The following is an 8,378-nucleotide window of genomic DNA, read 5'->3' on the forward strand; positions in this document are numbered from 1 at the left end:
TACTAAGCTTAATTGCTTACCTAGTTGTTTATGTTGTAGGTAAGGGCAAGGTACAGCAGTGAGCACCGGAGTCTTCTTGTCGAAGTGTACATGTAGCCCGACCTTTGGGATTTGTTTCTTATTGAAAATGGATTTTGGGAAACTTTTTTTTATGGGCACTATTTCTTTTTATTCGGAACAAATGTTTAAGTTGACGAAAACAATGTATTGTCTAAGTGTGCGCACACGACTTTTTAAAAGTTTTTTTATGTGGATTTTTGGAGAATATTAAAATTTAAAAATGTTCTCTACCACCTATGCATAAGTCGTCACCCCTGGCACGGTGCTAATACGAACATCCTAGGCTATCATAGGCAGTAGCCCCTAAGGAATCTTTCCTTCCTTGTCCCATCACTGGGCACCAAGTCTACAGTGAACTTGGCCAGTCTATCGAACCTCAATGCATATTCTGTCACTGACATATTCCCCTGAAGCAGTTTACTGAGCTCTTCAGCTTTTGCAACCCTGATGGCATCATTGTAATACTTTTCATGAACAGAGTTCTAAACTCTTCCCGATCCAGGGTATTAACGTTCCTAGTCTGGGATATCACCTCCCACCAGATTCGGGCATCCTCCCAAAATATGTATGTGGCATGGGCCACCCTCTCATTACCATCCACCCTCATAAAATCCAGAATGGTGGTAACCATGCTCATCCACTGTTCAGCCTTAGTCGAATCTGCACTTCCTTTAAAAACTGGAGGGTACTGTTTCCTGAACCTTTCATAAAGGGGTTCCCATCTATTCCCTGCCTCTAGTGGCTGTTCTATTGTTGACACCATCACAGGTGGTACCTTTGGCAAAATGTTCCCTATAGGAACCTGTTGTTGTCTCAGGAGGCGAATTTCTTCTTCCCACCTCAATAGCCTGGCTTGCATAACAGCAAGCAATTGTTGCCAGTTCCTAGGAGCTGGCGGAGGGGTCTGACTCTGATTATCATTCTGACCATGTCTGTCATTTTGGCCCTGATCTTCTTGGCCAGCTGTTGATTCTATCTACCTTGGAAGCAGACTTCCAAGCTTATACTTTGCTGCAATAATCAATTCGCCCAGTTAGGTAGTTGTTTTTCTAAAAAATACTTGCATGATGACGTGACATGTTTAAGACGCACATGGACTGCATGTGATTGGTTATTGATGAAGGCCTGGTTGACCAACATTCAGGGGATCAAGAGAAAATTGAGCTGCCCGATAGGTGCAAAGAATATGCTAAGCACCAGAGAAGAAGATGTGCTGACTTATGTGACAAGATCTGCTCGTAGGACCGAAGCTAGAGTTCAAAGACGGTTATCAGGTAGATATTTCTAGGATATTTGACTCTCTTTATATGTAAATATCATTATTTTTGTTATTATTTAAATATGCTTGTAGCACAAGTTAAGGATGGCCCATGGGCCCATATGTACATCCTTAAGCCTATAAATAGAACTCATGGGATTCATTTGAGAGATAGGCAATAATTTGTATTCAGAGAGAACAAGTGCTTTTATACACGATCTTTGTATTCCAATTCATAGTGAACCCTAGTTCGCTGATAGCAGGTTTAAGATTTTACATCAATAAAAACACTAAGTGGATGTAGGTCATTACCAATCTTTGGGACCGAACCACTATAAAATCATTGTGTCATTTTAGTTCTTGCATTCAGCTCTATCATTCTTATCATTTTTTGTGACTCTGTGTCATTGACTAAATTGAGGGTCAACATTTTGTTGCTTTCATTTAGAGCTGAACTCAAGAACTTGAAGATAACAATGGTGAAGAACTCCAGGAGAGTGGGTCAAACTGGACAGACGTCTGAAGGTGTACCAAATCCACCTCCTCCACAAGGTGTAGAGGAGGATGAACCATAAGTTGAATTGGAAGAGGAGGAGATGGACGCTGAAACCTTGCGAACGGCTTTGGTAGTATTGCAACAAATAGAGATCGACCGGTAATGCCGAAAGCTGAACGAGCGGCAGGCCAACATGGATCGTTGGCAGAGAGACGCTACAATGGCTTTAGAGGCAGCCATTCATTTTGCTCAAGGACAACCTATTCCACATGCACCAACCTCTCAGCCAGATCCGCCACCAAACTCTCACCCTCCTCAAAATCCACAATCAGATCACCCTCAGTGTCCTCAAAATATACCACACCCAAGGAGTCCACAGAGACCAGAACAACCTCTGGCTGCTCAGCAGGAAAGGAAAACCTAGAATCCTAACATAAATAATGAGCAGCAACCACCCTCTCGTGCTAGTCGAGATAATACTCTGCAGCACAGACAGAATAAGGACAAGCAGTGTCCCAGAAGCCCTAGACGTCAAACAACTAGAGAACAGAACCCTCATAGTAGGGGAAAACGTCCTTCAGGAAGTAGGAGGCAAGTGGACTCAGGCTCTGCGGTTCGGGATCCCCCACGAAAAAACAATGTCAAGGGACCCAACGACCAGTGCAAGCCTCCACCTGTTTACCGGGATGAACCAGGGAGAAGAGAAGGGAACAGTGCATACATCAGGACGTGCACTCACAGTCGTAAATCACAGACGGCCATGATTACAATGAAGCAGACTCTGGTTATGATAGGGGGAACAATGGGCGACAATAGGAGGAAAGGAACAGGCAGCGAAATCCTCCTCCAATGGATAACCGGCCAACAAGCCAAAACGCTGGGGGCAACCCAAACAACCTAATGTATTTAACCGACTAGGTGCCAGCGAGTAGAGACGTAGGGATGAAGATTTAAATGACGTACTTAATGACCAAAGGGAAAGGCACGATAAGTACTTCCCTCCAGCTCCAACTGCTCCCTCCATACCAGAAGCTGTTCAGGCTCAAATATATGCCCTGAATCAAGTTGTTGAGTACACTACAACAAAATAGGGGTTTTATGACTTTATTTGGGAGACATTGAAAGTCTACAATGTCTCTCATAGGGGGAGACGTTGTAGGTGGAGTCATTGTAAGTGTATATCTCACGTCTCCCAACAGGAGAGGTGAGAGACATCCCACGTCTCCCAGTGAAAGAGGTTGAAAGGTGTCCAAAAACATGGAATTTCAAACTCTCCATCCCAATGGGAGAGGTTGAAAGTCCACGTTTTTGGACACCTTTCAACCTCTTTCACTGGGAGACGTGGGATGTCTCTCACCTCTCCCATTTTGAAAGTCTCCCACGTTTAAAAAAATAAATTAAATTAATTTATAATTAATATTATTTTAATTTGATTTAATAATTAATTAAATTAAAATTATTTTAATTTATATTTAAATTGATTTAATAATTAATTAAATTGAAATTATTTTAATATTAATTTAATGCTAAAATTGACATAATTAATAAAATAAAAATATGCAAGAAACACAATATTTGTTGGACATATACAAGAAACACAATATTTGTTAAACATATACAAAATTAACAAATATTGCAATGTGTATGAAGAAAGATGTAAAAATTAAGAAAACCTAACAACATGGTCGGTAACTTTGAATTATCGGTAACATATGCCCATTCTTGTCGCAACTCATCAATTTGTGCCTCTGTATATGACGTACTTGTTAGCTACAAAAAATATAAAGTAAAATAAATTAATTAATTATTTGATTACATATATATATGTGGTTTCAAAAATAATTTGTAAATTTTAATTAATAATACCGTTTTCAAGTAATGTCCGGGACTCGCATGTTGAATCAAATCCTTCAACATCCTCATTATGTAGTATCCACGTGTCACATTGTCTGGTTGGTGTGGACACTAATTATTTAAAAGTATGAGTAATTCATTATTTTGAAACTTGTTAAAAAATACATACATATTATTCTACTTAATAATTATAAAAGTTCAAAATTTTAAGTTGCAATTACTTACCTGAGGTTGCTTAATGCGTAGAGTATCAGGTATCTCAACATCAGGAAGATTCATAGAGAAAAAAAATATTGAAAGCGCTGACGATCACTGATACAATCTCCTCACGGTTATTCAGATCTGAATTCACCGAATCACAACAATAAACATGATATGCATATGGTGCCAAAATAAGTAACATCCAATGTTCACTGCATCAGAAAAAAAAAATTATAACTCAAATGTTAAACAAAGAAAGTATTGATATGGGTCAGAAAAATGACAACTTTTTAAACTTACCCATGGTTCCAAGGGACAAGCATAACTTGTTCTTTTGACTTTACGTCATTGCATCTTCTGAACAGATTTTGAACACGATCTTCGAATGAACTCCCTTGAGTGGCTACAATATTAGGATTGACAAATAAAAATTTATTTTGGTGACCTTGTTGTACCACATATCTGTAAATGAACCTAATACAAAAATACGAAAAATTGTTATCTGAATGAATAAATCAAATTAGAAAATTAAATGAACGAACTTTGTGAGATATATACTTCATGTAGCTGACAATAACTGCTTGTCCAATCTTCTTCTTTCAAGCAAACTGAAGTATGTCGTCCTTAAATATATAACAGTGAGACATATCCTGATAAAAAACTTCATACTCTATGCCTAGATTGACACACTCACCATCATCCCACTGAGATACAATATTGTGTAATCGTTCCAATGGAGTGTGGGGCAGTTGTGTTGGAGGAGTTTGTGATTGTCTTCTTTCTCGTGGTTGTTGTGTTGACGGAGCTTTTGTTCGTTGTGCTCTGGTCCTACTTGTAGAGAGAGCCTGTATACAATAATATAAATTTTTTTAGAAAAATGCAAACAAATTAATATAGAATTGTAAAGATAATTATGTAAAAATATGGCATCACCTCATGACATATATCTTCAGATATAATGACCAAATCCTTAGGCCACGCTATTGGCGTCCCAATGGCTTGAGCAACTATGTACATATCCAAATCAGGATATGTAAAAGGGAGAGGAGTCGTTGGCTTAAGAACGCTAGTAATCATAACTTGGTAGTTGTTTCCTGCCTCTTTTTCAATGAGTTTACCTGATGCAACAACGTTTGAAACCGAACCAATGGCTAATTGGCATGCTCGGCCCTGCGTAAGAAACATGTTATATACAAATGAGCATGTTGAAACAGTAAATAAATCTATTTGGTTTTGGAATATTCAAGAAAGTTTAATTACCTCTTGCAAAAGCGGTTGTAGTGCAATAATTTGATCTTCTGCTTAAGGCACTAGTGGGTCAGGAGTATAGTAGGACGCATGCGTTGGTGCCATTGGTGTTATATTATTTTATAATATAATGTAATATTATATTATATTATAATATAATGTTTTAGATTAAATAAATGTGACAAAGTGTGTCACATATTGTAACATATAATAGAGAGTTACAATATTTAGATATATGAGATATATCCAAATAATGTAACATATTTGGTGTTACAAATTTGTAACTTCCAAATATTACCCTTTATTGTGTAAAATTGTTGTTACACAATATTGAGATGAATTTCATAAAGCCATATGTGATATGGCTGTTAGAGATGTGATTTTAACCCCAATAATGTGTTTTGGGAGTTACAAAATCATTTGGGAGGGTTTGGAACCGTTTGGAAAAACAGCACATTTTTAAGTGCTGAAATTGGTCGGTGGCCGCGGCCTGTGGGACAGAGACCAGTGGCTGCGGCCACAGGCCAAAAACTGACCAATTTTCAGTTTTTTCAATCTTTGTTGAACGGCTCAAAAAACCCAAATAACTCCCAAATCTCTTTTTAATTCCATATTAATCCAATTAAACATTAGTAACAGCCATGGGGGTTGGTGGATTTTGAAATTCAAAGGGTGTCTCTAAACTCTATAAATAGGAGCCTATAGCTCACTTGTAAGACACAACATTTTCTATCTATTGGAGCACTTGGCTAAAAATACCTTGAGGCTTGATAATTCCAGAAAGCTTTTCCAATATCCGAGAGAGATCCCTTAGTGCTTGAGTTAGGGGAAAATAAGCTTTTGGACAAAGGTTTTAAACCTTGTTCAAGTTGGTGATCCCCAACCCTCTTCACTTAGGTTGTGTAAGTGGGAGTTTCTTGTATTTTTGTTCTTCTTTCTATTGTATTGTTTTCTTCTTATTCTCTTGTTCCTATTACTTGTATTTCTTGTTCAAGAGTTGTAATCTTTTCTTTTCTTTTGTTTCAAACACTTTACTTTATTTGTAACATTTTGCTTAGAGTTGTATTTTACTATTCTCTTCTTCTTCATCATCTTCTTCATTTCCTTTATTTATTTGTAATTTTCAGTTATAGAGTTGTAACACTTTATTTAATCAATCCTTGTCTATTGTAATATTTTGCATAGAGTTGTAATATTATTATCAATTTCCATTGAGGCAAAATATTTTTTCCTAACATTCAAAAGCTTATTTCTTTTTTGTTTCAATGGAAGGGGAGACAATCAAGATCATGAACCAAGACCAAGTGAGATTGGATAGGTTTGATGAATCCAATTTTACTAGGCAGCAAGACAAGGTGAGGTTTCTTTTAACCACTCTTAAAATCGCCTACATCCTTGAGTCATCCTTGGCACCTCTAGCCGAGCCATCCGACAAAGACACTCCCGAGGAGGTGGAGAAAAGAAGGAAGAGGGAGGAGGACAATCTTCTTTGTAGGGGTCATATCCTCAACGCCCTATCCGATAGGCTCTATGACCTCTACACCGAGACCAAATCAGCCAAGGAGATATGGGATGCACTTGAGAAAAAGTTTAAGGCGGAAGAGGAAGGTACCAAAAAGTTTTTGATATCTCAATACTTCGATTTCAAATTTTTTGGTGATAAACCTATTCTTCCTGAAATTCATGAATTGCAAATTATTGTTAATAAATTGAAAGTGTTAAAGATTGAGCTTCCCGAGGCCTTTCAAGTTGGTGCTATAGTGGCTAAATTACCACCAACTTGGAAGAGCTATAGGAAAAGAATCCTTCATAAAAATGAGGATTATTCTTTGGAGGAAATCCAAAAACATATACGAATCGAAGTTGAATCAATATGTAGAGATAAACTTGTGGAGGGGTCTAATGGAGAGACTTCCAAAGCAAATGCGGTGTCACAACCAAAACATCCCAAAAACAAAGGGAAAAAGGGTAATGAGAAACCTTTGGGTCCAAAAACCAACCCAAACAAGTTTAAGGGCGAGAAAGGCCCTTGCTTTGTATGTGGGAAAAAGGGTCACTATGCTAGAGAGTGTAGACATAGAAAAGACCAACAAGGACCTAAGGTGAACACAACTCAAGAAGAAAACATAGTTGCTACCCTTAGTGAGGTGAATGCGGTCCAAGGCAAGGTGAAAGGGTGGTGGTATGATACATGTACCACCGTCCATGTCACCTATGACAAATCATTGTTCAAGACATTTGAAGAGTCAAAGGGCAACCATGAGATACAAATGGGCAATGAGGGCAAATCCAAGGTACTTGGCAAAGGTACTATTGAAGTCTACTTCACCTCCGGCAAGAGAAGTTACATTAGTGAATGTACTTTATGTTCCCGAAATGAGTAGAAACTTGGTAAGTGGTGATTTGCTTGGCAAGCCCGGCATTAAAGCCATTTTTGAGTCCGGTAAACTTATACTTACCAAATCAAATGTATTCTTGGGAAAAGGGTACACTTGTGAGGGAATGGTTAAATTGTGCACCAATGATGTAACTTTCAATGTTATCAATAAAATTGCTAATTCCGCCTATATTATTGAGTATTATTCTTTATTTTTGTGGCATCTTAGACTATCGTATATAGGTTTTTCAACCATGAAAAGAGTAGTAAAATGTGGTATGATTGCATGCAATATTAAAAACTATGGTAAATGTGAAACATGTGTTAAGGCGAAAATGATTAAGAAACTATTTCCTAGTGTAGAAAGATCATCTAATTTACTAGATTTAATCCATAGTGATCTTTGTGAATTAAATGGTGTTTTAACTAGAGGTGGTAAAAGGTATTTTCTTACTTTTATAGATGATTTTAGTAGATATACCTATGTGTTCCTTTTAAAGCATAAAGATGAAACTTTTGATGCTTTTAAATTGTATAAATTAGAAGTTGAAAATCAACTAAATAAAAAGATTAAGGTGCTAAGAAGTGATAGAGGAGGAGAGTACTTCTCTAATGAATTCAATACATTTTGTGAAGAAAATGGTATAATTCATGAGTGCACTGCACCTTATACACCACAACACAATGGTGTTGCCGAAAGGAAAAATAGGACTTATCTAGAGATGATAAATTCTATGTTGGTGTTTTCTAAGTTGAACTTCAACTTATGGGGTGAAGCGCTTTTAACCGCTTGCCACATTCTTAATCGAATACCGATGAAGAAAAATGAGATATCTCCATATGAGTTATGGAAAGGAAGAAAACCCAACATAGGGTACTTCAAA

At 37.3% G+C, this 8,378-nt stretch overlaps 1 protein-coding gene across 1 annotated transcript in view; it reads left to right on the forward strand.

Annotated features, from left to right (window-relative positions):
- Positions 1–1,658, forward strand: part of LOC133804595 (uncharacterized) — a 36,823-nt gene extending 35,165 nt beyond the window's left edge. The window contains exon 3 of the transcript XR_009878546.1: positions 40–1,658. The gene's annotated coding sequence lies outside the window, so the exon portion shown is untranslated. The remainder of the gene's footprint in view (positions 1–39) is intronic.
- The last annotated feature ends 6,720 nt before the right edge of the window (positions 1,659–8,378 follow it).

Source organism: Humulus lupulus, chromosome X, assembly GCF_963169125.1.
Source record: "Humulus lupulus chromosome X, drHumLupu1.1, whole genome shotgun sequence".
Taxonomy (NCBI): domain Eukaryota; kingdom Viridiplantae; phylum Streptophyta; class Magnoliopsida; order Rosales; family Cannabaceae; genus Humulus; species Humulus lupulus.